The sequence below is a fragment of the Schistocerca nitens genome, chromosome 2, assembly GCF_023898315.1.
Source record: "Schistocerca nitens isolate TAMUIC-IGC-003100 chromosome 2, iqSchNite1.1, whole genome shotgun sequence".
NCBI lineage: Eukaryota > Metazoa > Arthropoda > Insecta > Orthoptera > Acrididae > Schistocerca > Schistocerca nitens.
The window spans coordinates 807,650,219-807,665,610 of NC_064615.1; the positions used below are offsets into that span (position 1 = coordinate 807,650,219).

The following is a 15,392-nucleotide window of genomic DNA, read 5'->3' on the forward strand; positions in this document are numbered from 1 at the left end:
GAAGAGTAGGGGCGAAAGGCTACAGCCTTGTCTTACACCCTTCTTAATACGAGCACTTCGTTCCTGATCGTCCACTCTTATTATTCCCTCTTGGTTGTTGTACATACTGTATATGACCCGTCTCTCCCTATAGCTTACCCCTACTTTTTTCAGAATCTCGAACAGCATGCACCATTTTAAATTGTCGAACGCTTTTTCCAGGTCGACAAATCCTATGAAAGTGTCTTGATTTTTCTTTAGCCTTGCTTCCATTATTATCCGTAACGTCAGAATTGCCTCTCTCGTCCCTTTACTTTTCCTAAAGCCAAACTGATCGTCACCTAGCGCATTCTCAATTTTCTTTTCCATTCTTCTGTATATTATTCTTGTAAGCAGCTTCGATGCATGAGCTGTTAAGCTGATTGTACGATAATTCTCGCACTTGTCAGCTCTTGCCGTCTTCGGAATTGTGTGGATGATGCTTTTCCGAAAGTCAGATGGTATGTCGCCGGACTCATATATTCTACACACCAACGTGAATAGTCGTTTTGTTGCCACTTCCCCCAATGATTTTAGAAATTCTGATGGAATGTTATCTATCCCTTCTGCCTTATTTGACCGTAAGTCCTCCAAAGCTCTTTTAAATTCCGATTCTAATACTGGGTCCCCTATCTCTTCTAAATCGACTCCTGTTTCTTCTTCTATCACATCAGACAAATCTTCACCCTCATAGAGGCTTTCAATGTATTGTTTCCACCTATCTGCTCTTTCCTCTGCATTTAACAGTGGAATTCCCGTTGCACTCTTAATGTTACCACCGTTGCTTTTAATGTCACCAAAGGTTGTTTTGACTTTCCTGTATGCTGAGTCTGTCTTTCCGACAATCATATCTTCACATTTTTCCTGCAGCCATTTCGTCTTAGCTTCCCTGCACTTCCTATTTGTTTCATTCCTCAGCGACTTGTACTTCTGTATTCCTGATTTTCCCGGAACATGTTTGTACTTCCTCCTTTCATCAATCAACTGAAGTATTTCTTCTGTTACCCATGGTTTCTTCGCAGCTACCTTCTTTATACCTATGTTTTCGTTCCCAACTTCTGTGATGGCCCTTTTTAGAGATGTCCATTCCTCTTCAACTGTACTGCCTACTGCGCTATTCCTTATTGCTGCCCTTAAAAGGCCTGTACAAGGCATCGTGCCCAAAAGACTAATAATTATACTGATCAACCTGAAGATGCCTTCTATTAGGCAACACGCGCGTCAATAATAAATGAAGCAATAAAATCAATTCTGCAACCAATACCGTTGTTTTCACCAAATTCTGCATACTGGCTGCTGTACCAACAGGCCGTGAAGTGGAAATCCTCTTGCGTAAACAGTTCCGCACACGGTTTCCCAAACTGTGCTTCGAATAACACTCGACAATGAACAAGCGCTGTTTTGTTGTGAGCACCATTTAGTGTCTCCTTCAACTGGTAACTAAACGTATCTGCTCCTCTCACTGATTCAGATGCAATGCCACAGCCAAGTGCTCCAAACAGAGCTTGCGTGAGTCGCACAGGAACAGACACGTGACAGCAACCAATTAGTGCGTCGATATCACGGTTTTTAGTATTTTTTGTGTTGATGGGCATTTCTCCTGTTAAATAATAATGGTCAGTTCTCCGTCAGTCTCATAAATATTTTCAGCGTCAACATTATTTTGCCAATCCTGCATGTGGCGGCTTAAGGGAGTTCCACGTCTTCACTAAAATGGAAGCTGTGTGAAAGCGGAAATCACGATGACCAGCCTGACTAAGCACTTTGTGCTGCCTGGTTGGTTCTGAGCACTATGGGACTTAACATCTGTGGTCATCAGTCCCCTAGAACTTAGAACTACTTAAACCTAACTAACCTAAGGACATCACACACATCCATGCCCGAGGCAGGATTCGAACCTGCGACCGTAGCAGTCGCGCGGTTCCGGACTGTGCTGCCTGGTTCTCAGCCATCACGGTGTCGCGTGGGTTGAAGCTACGATAGAAGATGTGACACATTTTTACTGTCGGTACGTAACCCGGTGAGAAAATGCTAGCGCAATGTGCTCGCTAGCAGGACAGCGGAAGTGATCCGATCTTTGATCGGAGCCGCACGCTGTGTTTTGGCTGTGTGTGTGCATGTACTCAGAATAAGGGATGATTCATCGTATCCAGCCCATAAAGGCCAGTGAACGTGATGGCTTCCTCAATAAATTCTGTACCGGCCAAATTATAAATTAAAACTTATTTTGAAATGTTATAAGTTCCGAAAACAGAGATAATGGCCTACCTGTTAGGAAAGAACCATTGCCTCCCTCGATCTCCTTTGCAGTCGGTGCGTGCATCCAGTAGGAAACTTCAGGGTAGAATTACATGTTTGCCTCGTCCAACGGAATTCTGTTGGAGAGTGCTAGACTTCACACTGGAGAGCCAAAGAAAGTGGTACACCAACCTAATATCGTGTAGGGCCCCTCCGAGAACGCAGAAGTGCCGCAACATGACGTCGCGGGGACTCGACTAATGTCTGAAGTAGTGCTGGAGGGGACTGACACCATGGATCCTGCAGGGCTGTCCAATCCATAAGCGTACCAGGGCGTGGAGAGCTCTTCTGAACAGCACGTTGCAAGGCATCCCAGATATTCTCAAAAATGTTCTTGTCTGGGGAGTTTGGTGGCCAGCGGAAGTGTTTAAACTCAGAAGAGTGTACCTGGAGCAACTCTGAAGCAATTCTGGACGTGCGGGCGCCGCATTGACCTGCTGGAATTGCCCACGTCCGTCGGAATGCACAATTGACATGAATGGATGCAGGTGACCACACAGGATGCGCCGGCCGGTGTGGCCGTGCGGTTAAAGGCGCTTCAGTCTGGAACCGCGTGACCGCTACGGTCGCAGGTTCGAATCCTGCCTCGGGCATGGATGTGTGTGATTTTTTAGGTTAGTTAGGTTTCATTAGTTCTAGGTTCTAGGCGACTAATGACCTCAGAAGTTAAGTCGCATAGTGCTCAGAGCCATTTGAACCATTTTGAACACTGGATGCTTACGTACGTGCCACCTGTCAAGAGTCGTATCTAAACGTATCAGGGGTCACATATCACTCCAACTGCACACGCCCCACACCATTACAAAGCCTCCTCCAGCTGGAACATTCTCCTGCTGACATGCAGGTTCTATGGATTCGTGAGGTTGTCTCCATACCCGTACACGCCCATCCACTCAATATAATTTTAAACGAGACTCGTCCGACCAAGCAACATTTTTCCAGTCATCAACAGTCCAATCTCGCTGTTGAAGAGCCCAGGCGAGGCGTAAAGCTTCGTGTCGTGCGGTCATCAAGGGTACACGAGTGGTCTTTCAGCTCCGGAACCACTTATCGATGATGTTTCGTTTAATGGTTCGCACGCTGACAATTTTTGATGTCCAGCATTGAAATCTTCAACAATTTGAAGAAGGGTTCCACTTCTGTCACGTTGAACGATTCTCTTCAGTCGTCGTTGGTCCCGTTCTTGCAGGAAACTTGATAACCTGCCATTATAGCAGCAGTAACCGATCCAACAACTGCGCCAGACATTTATTGTCTTGTATAGGCGTTGCCGACCGCAGCGCCGTATTATGCCTGTTTAATTATCTCTCTATTTGAATAAGCACGCCTATACCAGTTTCTTTGTGTGTATAGGGAGGTCAAACACAGTCTGAAAGGCTTATAAGGATGTTTCAGTTTAGGCTCTGCTGAGAAATAACTGTAGCACCTTTGTCGAGTTACTTAGCACTGAAGGTAGCCAATCAGGCCGTTGCGCGCGCGTATTCAAGCGGCCCGCCAGAGACGGTGTCGCCAAATGTGTTCTCGTTTCGTTTCCTAAAACCTAATAAGAGAGCGATACAAAAGTTGGACATAGGACGGTAATAAGTATCAACACGAGTCAAAGGCTGAGCAGTCTCGTGCGCTGTCATCTCTCTACGAGAACATCTGGCGGGCCGCTATAACTGGCGGGCGCGACGACCTGATTAGCTATAGCTACTTTCAATGCTAATTAACTTGGAAACGGTGCAAAGCGTCAGATGTTTTCCTTAACAGTAACTGCTCAGCACAAGCCACCCGGCAATACCCTTACAAGCTTTTCAGACTGTTTCTGAACAGCTCTCTCTCTCTCTCTCTCTCTCTCTCTCTCTCTCTCTCTCTCTCTCTCTCATATATATATATATATATATATATATATATATATATATATATATATATATATATATATATATATATATCTTACAGTCTTGGGCCGCACATACTCGCCCTCGGGAATGAGAATTAGCGAAAGAGCGGTAGCAGTTCTCCAGTTTAGATTTCTCTATCCGTATGTTTATAGGCTCGGGAACGTGTATTCCACTGGGATGATGTCAGTATCTGACCGTTCCATCTGCAGGCCGCTTCATTCGGAAAGCCGGCTGTCAAAACTACGAGCTGCTCCGAATTCGTATCATTAGCCGGAGCAGTCACGATGGGCTGAATGCAGCAAGCGAGTAAGACCTGTGACAGCTGACAGGCCAATCCATCTGTGACGGCTGCCGCTCTTCAAATAGCCACGGTTCACTTAATCACACCACTGTTCATCAGTTGGAGGAAATCCTTCGTCTTTCCGTCCACGAGTATTCGAATGGTTGGTCACACATTCCACCCCGCATTTAAAATGTAAACAAATACTCCAGGTTAACTATAGTAAAATGTGTAACTTTATTATTTTCTTCTGATATGTGTGTGTGTTAGAGTTTAAATTCTTTCAGAAAACGGCCTCATTAAAGACAAACCTCTTCTCACCCGTACAGTGTGAGAGAGGAAACCTTCGATGAATTCGTTGATATTGAGCGTATTAGGAAAACTGTGAAATAACTAAACCACCACGAGGAGATTGACATTTGAACACACACGTGGTTTCTAATGCAAGTCCATGATATTACTACCACTGCAACTTCTTTACTGCCAGAACCTTACGATTAGCAGCATGTGTTACTAACCACACACCAGACCAACACGGCAGCGAACGGCAACTAAAATTCTTCAAATCTGTTACATCTGATAACGAATGAAAAGCTCAATATGCAGAATTTTTTGTGTAGAATACTACAAACGGACAACGTTGAACAAAATTTTAGAGTATCTTTTACGTTTCTTTCCTCGAATGTTCCATACCTCTTTTTAAGCGTATTCTTCAAATTGATGTCGTAGCTCAAGGCTAAAGGCGCATTGTTAACATTATTTCAGTGAAATACATTTTTTATAATGAGAACCAAAAGCTGTTTTATTACTGCCTACGTTACAGTATTCTCTGGAGCATAATCAAAAGATCTGCCCGTTTTGCTTGTGTAAAAATTCGGAAAAGCATCGCGTTTGATCTTACGCACACCAGGCTCTGAGTATTTATTACGAACTACTCACACCTTACGTCGCATTTACAAAAAATGGTTCAAATGGCTCTGAGCACTATGCGACTTAACTTCTGAGGTCATCAGTCGCCTAGAACTTAGAACTAATTAAACCTAACTAACCTAAGGACATCACACACATCCATGCCCGAGGCAGGATTCGAACCTGCGACCGTAGCGGTCGCTCGGCTCCAGACTGTAGCGCCTAGAACCGCACGGCCACTCCGGCCGGCTCGCATTTACAGCGTTATTTATAACTGCCTCCGGGTTTCAGCAGACGACTGTGTGAAAAGTACAAGACACACAGAAAAATTATACACCTCAGTGGACAGAGCATATCGATTCGTAATAAACGCCGTGATGCAGTGTGCACTATAGAGCAGGCGTGTCAGAACATGTAGTCAAATCATGACCTCAATGTTGTCACAACGAATTAGTCCGCGCCTGTAGGTGAGCAACCGAATCAACATATTTCCAAAGTGGGCTACTGTTATTGCGACTTCGTGGAGGAAGGCAGTAGCAGCAGAGTTTTCAATAAACTACTTGAACATGTTTTCTCGAGGTGATACTGCATAGCTCCCATATGTTTGCAAAATGTCGCATTACAGCCTTGAGTTTCTGGTAAAATTAAATACACAACCAGTTTGTCATCTTACCAAGATCAGGTTCATAAAATTATTCAAAGTATCATGTTACGCGAAATATGAAATCATTATCGTCAGGTGATAAAATCATGAATAATACACTATTATCATGTCGTAATATAAATTACGTCGTCAGTCTATAAAAGCTATGCTAGGGAGTGTACTTATTCACGTTAAAAACGTAACCGGTGCCATATGCTGTGAACAGATTCATACCTCACAGAGTAGGCTCTGCCTCTCGTATTACCGTTTCCCGCAACACAAATGCCCATATTGGGCAGCTGCAATCTGAGATAAAAAAACTTGGCGAGATGTTCTATCCACTAATGTGTATCTGTTCTCTGTATCCCTTGTAGTTTCCAAGCAGTTCTCTTCTAAAATCACGAGTGACTCTGAATAACCTTGCACACGTCGAATTTGATTGACAGTACGAACGATGATCAGCTTCGACATAAAATACAGTATAAGGTAAGAGTAGTTCATATCTTTTGATTCCCGCTTTAGAGGACATTCTAAAGCATGTAGTAACAAAACGCTTTTTGGTTCTCATTTTTTTAAAATAATGGGCACATAAAATAGGAAGCACAGATCAACATCTTTCATGTCTGTCATTATATTCAAAAAGAATGTCGTTTGGATACTCCTGAAAAGCATGAAATTTTTACGTTTTAAAAAACATTACCACAGCAGGCGTTAAGTCAGGTGTTTCCAATCTTATAGGTAACCTGGGCCACAGTGGAAGAAGACGAGTATCTTTGAGCCGCATAAACTTTTAACAATAACCACTGAAAGGAAGAAAAAAAGAAGGAATGGGCTATTGTGAGAAACTTATCGTGTTTTTGGAGTTTCAAATTGAATATATTTAATTTATCATAGCTTTACATAAACAAGGGTCTTCCCTCCCGATCGTATAGTAGATGCTCAATTCTTGGGCTGTTTCGACACGTGCCTTGGGCCGCATATGGCTAGAGGGTTTGACATCCCGCCTTTAAATGAACAAAATTATCTCCGTAAAAAATCCTTTTTCGAAACGTTTTCTGATCTGTTACGAGCTCTCTTCTTCCTGTTTTCTTGCCTTTTCCATTGTTTGTTTTTCCAACCGGCCCACACTTGTCTGATGGTAGATTTAACAGTTGTTTCACTCTGGCTGTTAAGTGTACTCATACGGCCTCCAGCTCCCGGTTCACATGAAATAATGTCCCCACCTTGACTGTGAGGATAACAAGTATGCAGAATGCTACTATCGAAATCTGAAACGGAATTTGTAGCGGTTATTGCTTACGTGAAAAAGAGCTTTTCAATAATACCCCTTGATGCAAGTAATAAATGCTTAAGTCCTTTGCGTGTCAGTATTCCTTTCATACTGATGCCTAATATGAAGCAAAAGCAACATAAATGCGTGAGGCCTACCCCCCCCCCCCCACCCCCGTCTCCAGCCCTCCTGCACTGTATTCATGCGACAAATAGTAATTGCAGCGTGGATCGCTGCTGCTGCTGCTTAACGGTGACTCTACAACATAACAGATATTTCCGTCAAGAGGCCACTGATGAAGGTCTTTCCTACGAATAACTAAATAATACAACCAGTATGTAACTGCCCCTGTTTTGTTACGGTGTCACCACCTACTTTCAACTGTCTGTAAATCTGTTTCCTCCCAATGTGAAGCAAGATGATAACACTCTGCATTTTAAATTTGACGATCCTCATTCATTCCAGTCTTCAGTAGTAAACAAAATAGAGACAAAAAGGAGGGGTTAAAGAAAAGGATAACGAGACCGCACGCATAATTATGGCTTCTTTAAGTGAGCAAAAGAAATACTTCGAGTATGACAATGTTAGGGGGCATCGGTTTTTCACAATGTAGTAAACGCTTTCTACAATAAAGATTTGTTACTAGGTCCGTCATGTCGAACGCAGCAAATGGAGTTATACGCATGAAGTACGTACCTTTTACTGGTTATTGGCTTGTTATATTACCGAAGGAGAAACAAGAGACACAGGTAGCTGTAATTGAGCGTAATTGTACTATGCGACTTTTTTTTTCGCAAGTGCCTCGAATTGGAAAATACCTGGTTGTTTTTTGATTTTTAGTCGGTTCCTAAGTGCTTGCAACATATACCCCACTGCCAGCCAGATATTCCTGTCAGCCTATCTCGGTCGATCGTCATCTGCGGTCAGGCCAAGAATATTTACACCCACCGTATTTTAACAGACTAATTCATCGTGCTGTATAAAATACAAAGTGGCCGGCAAAATCCCCATGTATACAGCTTGCACGGTTATCTGGGTAACATATGTTCTGATACTGTTGTGAATTCTTTCCCGGCTAGCTTTTGATTTTTATCGACGATGTGTCTTACATTTCGACATAAGTGGAGATCTGTCAACTCAACCGTTCTCCTCATACTTAAATAACGTACGTTCAGCGGATTTAGATGCACACAAACACTTAGATAGTGACCAGTGGTCAGATAATTACGTTGCAATTTCATGCAGTCTTTCAGCCCGCTGTAACATCATAAAGTGGATTTTGGCGTGACTGAAGAATATCCTTTATAAATAACAGACGCTACTAAGCACACATTTGTTAAAAATAAAAGTAAAGAACACACATCATTATTTCAGCCCTTTGCATTACATTCCTAATTGTTTTATATAGTATTACTTGATATATAAAAATGTATAATATAAAATATCGTGCTGTAAATGATGTACATAACAGTATTTAATTAAGTAAAGCTAAATTATATTACTTTAAAAACGCTCCTGGTAGTACGCTCGCTTTTAAATTATACATGTCGTAACTCGTTTAATTTAATAAATAGTAGATTCTTCGATATGTATTGTTTACTAAGGCAAAAATGTTACTGCTTTGTAGCGTCGGTCTGTTGAGTCTCCCTTGTATCAGTGCATATCATAACTTTTCTTGATGTTCTTTTTCAGCTCAAGATCGAATCCTCTCTGCAACTGTTGACTTTGCCGCTATGAATTCCGTGACTTTAACTGCCTCTGTTCTGTGTTTCATCTGTTCAGAGATAAGTTTCCGTGGAGCGCTTGCCAAAGATGTACTCGCAGTGTGTACTGAAATTCCATCCTTGTAAACTGCACATAACATTGATGAAAATAAACTGTCAAGCGCTACAGTTATTGCAGTGCTTGAAGGAAAAATGTGCTAAACGTGCCATTATATGAATGGGTGTCCTTACACTTATATCAGGACTTTTCAATTAGTCACAAACGCATTTTTCATTCTAAGCAAATGTGTAGTTGCCCAAAACCACATGTTTCTCTCAGAATTCCATAGCACTGTCAATAACCTCCAGCCCCCTATGATGGCAAGCTAGAAACATATTTCAGAAGATAGTTTATAACTGACAGTAACAACAGTGGATGACTTTTTGCTGCCAATTTCATTACATGTCTAGCTTACTGAAATGCATCAGAGCAGATTGTATCTTTTGCGTTATCATATCCGTGGTAAGGATTTTTAATTTAAGAAAGTTACTTGCAGATATAGGTAGTATTTTTGGCAGCGAAATGAAATGATTGCCACCTAATTTGTTTCAATTGCTCAATTAACCTTCCTAAGTTAATGTGAGAAAACTTAGAACAGTAGCCAACGCGGACGTTTGTATATCTTGATGGCGAGCGCTCATAGCCCACATTCTGTGTTGTTCGGTAATTCCCACACGTGCGAATCTTTGAGCTCAGCTCCCCCTGACATCTGACCTGGCCGAACACATTCCCTGCATCAAAATGGTGATTAAATATGATCTTTTTCACTTGAATGTTTCTCGGAAGCGTCGCTCATTGCCAGTATCTTGTCCTCCAGCATTTTTCGTAATTTATACACATTGCCTTTCGTTGTCTGCTCCAGAGTTGCAATCACGAAATATAAAATAATGATGAAATGCCTAAAAGAAGGAAAACACAACCACACTAAATCAAGGTTGGGCTTACAGTAATAAGTATCCAATACGAAGTTCAATTGAGCACATTTCATCCGTAAAGGTGAAATTATTTATCATTTTAGTACTGCAGAGGGTAGGTAGATGACAAACAATAGACGATGTGTTGAGAAAAGAGGTAAACACTTCCACGAAAAAGAGAAGGGGACGGCTCTTGAGTAGAAACGGATAATTGTTAATGATAAAAAATGAATACGAATAAACTAGCAGTTACTCAAAGTATGCACATAAATACATTATATTAAAAGTAATTATAAATTTCTGGCCACGTTTTCAAAGATGGCAAGGAAATTTACTTTTAATTACTTGCTTACTTTTCTCTAAAAGCAGATTCTAAAGACGCCAGTTCAGTGAAAGGAAAAGAAAGAAAGAAAAGGAATATGTTTGAAAAGACATCAAAACTCCAGTCTGTACAGTGGAGATTAAATGTGGTGGCATGAAGCAACTCAGAAAGTCAAGTGTAATTTTGAAAGAAAAACAAACAGTCTACGAAAGAACGTCGGAAATCACTAACGAATTCAGAGCGCGCCCAAAGATTACAGCATCAAGTGTTGGAAAACCAGCATCCAGCATGTGCAGAAAATACCTTCTGTACTACAAAAGATAGAGAGAAATAGCTTAAGATGATTTCAGAATCCTAAAAAGTACCAAAACTTTATAGCTTCCGCAGCCAAAGAAAAGTGACCTCATGTGTTCAATAATAGAAATTTTAAAAGATTTCAAATATTACACTCCTGGAAATGGAAAAAAGAACACATTGACACCGGTGTGTCAGACCCACCATACTTGCTCCGGACACTGCGAGAGGGCTGTACAAGCAATGATCACACGCACGGCACAGCGGACACACCAGGAACCGCGGTGTTGGCCGTCGAATGGCGCTAGCTGCGCAGCATTTGTGCACCGCCGCCGTCAGTGTCAGCCAGTTTGCCGTGGCATACGGAGCTCCATCGCAGTCTTTAACACTGGTAGCATGCCGCGACAGCGTGGACGTGAACCGTATGTGCAGTTGACGGACTTTGAGCGAGGGCGTATAGTGGGCATGCGGGAGGCCGGGTGGACGTACCGCCGAATTGCTCAACACGTGGGGCGTGAGGTCTCCACAGTACATCGATGTTGTCGCCAGTGGTCGGCGGAAGGTGCACGTGCCCGTCGACCTGGGACCGGACCGCAGCGACGCACGGATGCACGCCAAGACCGTAGGATCCTACGCAGTGCCGTAGGGGACCGCACCGCCACTTCCCAGCAAATTAGGGACACTGTTGCTCCTGGGGTATCGGCGAGGACCATTCGCAACCGTCTCCATGAAGCTGGGCTACGGTCCCGCACACCGTTAGACCGTCTTCCGCTCACGCCCCAACATCGTGCAGCCCGCCTCCAGTGGTGTCGCGACAGGCGTGAATGGAGGGACGAATGGAGACGTGTCGTCTTCAGCGATGAGAGTCGCTTCTGCCTTGGTGCCAATGATGGTCGTATGCGTGTTTGGCGCCGTGCAGGCGAGCGCCACAATCAGGACTGCATACGACCGAGGCACACAGGGCCAACACCCGGCATCATGGTGTGGGGAGCGATCTCCTACACTGGCCGTACACCACTGGTGATCGTCGAGGGGACACTGAATAGTGCACCGTACATCCAAACCGTCATCGAACCCATCGTTCTACCATTCCTAGACCGGCAAGGGAACTTGCTGTTCCAACAGGACAATGCACGTCCGCATGTATCCCGTGCCACCCAACGTGCTCTAGAAGGTGTAAGTCAACTACCCTGGCCAGCAAGATCTCCGGATCTGTCCCCCATTGAGCATGTTTGGGACTGGATGAAGCGTCGTCTCACGCGGTCTGCACGTCCAGCACGAACGCTGGTCCAACTGAGGCGCCAGGTGGAAATGGCATGGAAAGCCGTTCCACAGGACTACATCCAGCATCTCTACGATCGTCTCCATGGGAGAATAGCAGCCTGCATTGCTGCGAAAGGTGGATATACACTGTACTAGTGCCGACATTGTGCATGCTCTGTTGCCTGTGTCTATGTGCCTGTGGTTCTGTCAGTGTGATCATGTGATGTATCTGACCCCAGGAATGTGTCAATAAAGTTTCCCCTTCCTGGGACAATGAATTCACGGTGTTCTTATTTCAATTTCCAGGAGTGTATAAGCTGTCTTCAGTCACAATAATTACATCCTTCTGTTGACGTCAGACTCATTTTTGAATTACAGTTCCATAACGAAGGCGTTCAGTTCCTTATTTCATCTGGCAGTCATCAACAGTGTCTGAGGTACTGGTTATCCAAAGATCTCAAGTCTACTAAAACCAGTACATCATTGTCAAGTATAGGCTCTCTTATTTGTGGATTCATCTGTTCCTGACTCCGGAACTCTTCGTACTTTAGTAGAACAAAAAATATTTTAAATTAATATTTTATGTAATTATGGAAATATTTTAACATTAAGTTAGCAGTCTCGACCTCCCCAAAAAGCTAAAATGTCTGTTTGTAATTGTAAGAGATTCTTACCATGTTGGATTCAAATACTACAGTATCATAGTACAATCTGAACGCTTATATGCACGGAAGGAATTGTAAAAATAAAGATAAATGAAAGGAAACTTCTAAGGAAGTTCTAAGATTAGAAAAAATTAACAGTAGACGAATTTACATTTCATTTAAGGTCAACTAAAAAATTATGTGAAAAGTTTGAAAAGATATCAACCACAATTACATTAATAGGTTGGCTTTCTGTGGACACAAAGCAAGAATGAAACCAAGAAATGTTGTAAAGAAACATATTGACTTGCCGGAAGAACAGAAAGAAACAAGTAGTATGGGTGAAAGAAATGCATCAGGATCCAGGGAAGTGTAGGATCGATAAAGAAGCTTTAGCACACTGAAAATGAAATGACAGTATGGCAGTACCCCGTCTGGGATTATGCCACCTTGGTGCAAGTCCATTTGACACCAGTTCGGTGACCTACGCGCCGGTGAAGATGAGATGAACCGATTAGGACAACACACACACATTTCCCGAGTGAAGAAAACCTCCGACTCGACGGGAATCGAACGTTAACCATTAGACCACGATCTGTGGACTTAAGGAAACTGGAAGAGGTTAAGAACAAAAGTGATGGATCTATCCAAAGAGAAAGCAAGGACAACATGAAGAGTATTCTGTTGCAGAAGAACGAGCAAGAATGAGTCAGAATGAATACTGTCCGACTTCGTTTCCAGCGGGCTGTTATTTTAAACGATTAATTTATTAAACACTACTAGCAACGCCGGTCCGACAACATTTTTCTACACAAGCGATTTATCATCTGCCACCACCACCACCACCACCACCACCACCACCACCTTTTCTCTCGTACACTTTACACTTTCACCCGAGTCAATTTTCGCTGCTAATTCTGATACACGCTGTATACAAAACGTGTACTCTCAGTCTGGCGCCTCAAGCTTCCGCTACCAATTACGATACGTCCTTGATAGAAATCTCACAATAATTGTGGTGCCTCTGACACCCTTTTCACTTGGTGCCCCAAGCTTAGACTTGTGATGTTTAGGCCTTAATCCGGCCCTGACTAACAGCTAGTTTCGAACATTTCATTTTCAGTGTGCGGTTGGATGCGGATACACCTTCGCCGTAAGTATATGGAAGGCGCTTTTCAATTAAAATAAAATTTGTATAACAAAAAATCTTTTACCCATAAACGCAAAACTAGGGTACAACAATACTTTGTTAAACTAGAATTCCCTTATGCTTCAGAATATCTTTCGTTAAATTCAGCCAAACAATTAGATGTAATAGAAAAGAAGGAAAGGAAAATAACCAGGAAAATCTTCAGACCAAAATATGACAATGGGAAATGGAAATTAAGAAGTAGCAGAGAATTTTATGAAAGAATAGAACGAACGAAGAAGAGTTGTAGTCTATGGACATCTAAAAAGACTACATGAGAAAAGAATAACAAAAGACTCTTTAACACTTTTACAGAAATCGAAAAACATCAGTAACATGGAACAAAGGTGTGAAAGCAGACGTGAGAAAATGGAAATAAACGGAGGAAGAAATATGAAAAGGAGAAAGGTTCAGAGAAAGAAGAAAAACGGGAAAGAAGAGAACAACATAGGAAGAGAGAGAAAAACTACTGGAAAGTAAGAAGGTAAAAAGAAAGAAGATATACGTTATTGATATGGTCCTCAGTAAACCAAACCAATAACGGTAAAGTATAGTCGTCAAACTTCTATTTCCAAAAGGCAAAGCCCACAGATACATCCTGGCCGATAGGTGCACCCGAGCATGGTAGGCGTCTTCATTTCGATGAGGCTCGTTTCAGAGGAGTCATCGGCCAGGAAGTATTTATTGACTATTGACAATAACTAATCAGTTGAAACCAGTACAAACACTAAACGATTTATGTGAGCATTGACTGAAATAGTGACTACAGTTCTGCCATACGCTTACGACGCTAATGTGTCTGCATGTATTTCTGCACATGAAAATGACCACGCACTCGAAATTGGCCAGTGTAGCTTACTAAAGTACTCATATTAAGTAACAATCTGGTCGAAAAGACATTTCTTGTACTTGCCTAATTTTGTCTCTTTATATGATCGTGTCAGTCACCAGTGGAGCACGATTACGCAACTACCTTTACTACCTAAATTTCTCTTCTCCTTCGGTCCGTATTCCTTCATTATATGACTCACTCTTGCTCGGTCTTCGCGTTCTGTTAGGGCTGAGGTGCCCACCCAAAAGAAGACAAACTAGACAAGCAGGTTACAACTGTGAAAAAGGAATTAGACTATTCACTAAAGGAAACTGTATAAGCCCGAGGACAAGGTATAGGCTTGTGCGATTTGCTACTCGTTAAAAAACTGGTAAATATAGTCCGATTAAAATTATTTGATAGTTGACACTTCGCGCGCTGAAACTGTTTTCCTGCAATCAAAGTGCTCAACGTCATGCCCGAACTCTTCGCTGTTGCGGAATTGCTGCAACAGTTGGTGAGTTCACTTCTTACGGCTTTCTTTCTTGATGTGTTTGGATCTGAAATCCTGCGTCTGGCCCTTTTATTCCGTATTTCATCATACATGATAATCACACCGAAAACACACAACGATGCTAATGATATTACACACGTGTTTAATGCACAGCACTAACGAAACACCACTGGATCCTTCCGCACAAGACGTGATTCAGCGTCACATATACGGTTATTAAAACAGCAGAGATAGGCTTGCATTAGATGCTTCGGGCGACATTACGCGAAGCCGAATTTTTGAAGGACGCAATTCATCGTTACTAGTGAGGCACAAGAGTCATAAATGTGATAATTTATGGTGGCATAGCGAAGAGGTTAGAGTATCAATCTGTAGC

General features: G+C 42.6%; 1 protein-coding gene across 10 annotated transcripts in view; it reads left to right on the forward strand.

Moving 5' to 3' along the window:
• Positions 1-15,392, forward strand: part of LOC126237066 (sodium bicarbonate cotransporter 3) — a 1,007,081-nt gene that overhangs the window by 715,967 nt on the left and 275,722 nt on the right. The window lies entirely within an intron of this gene.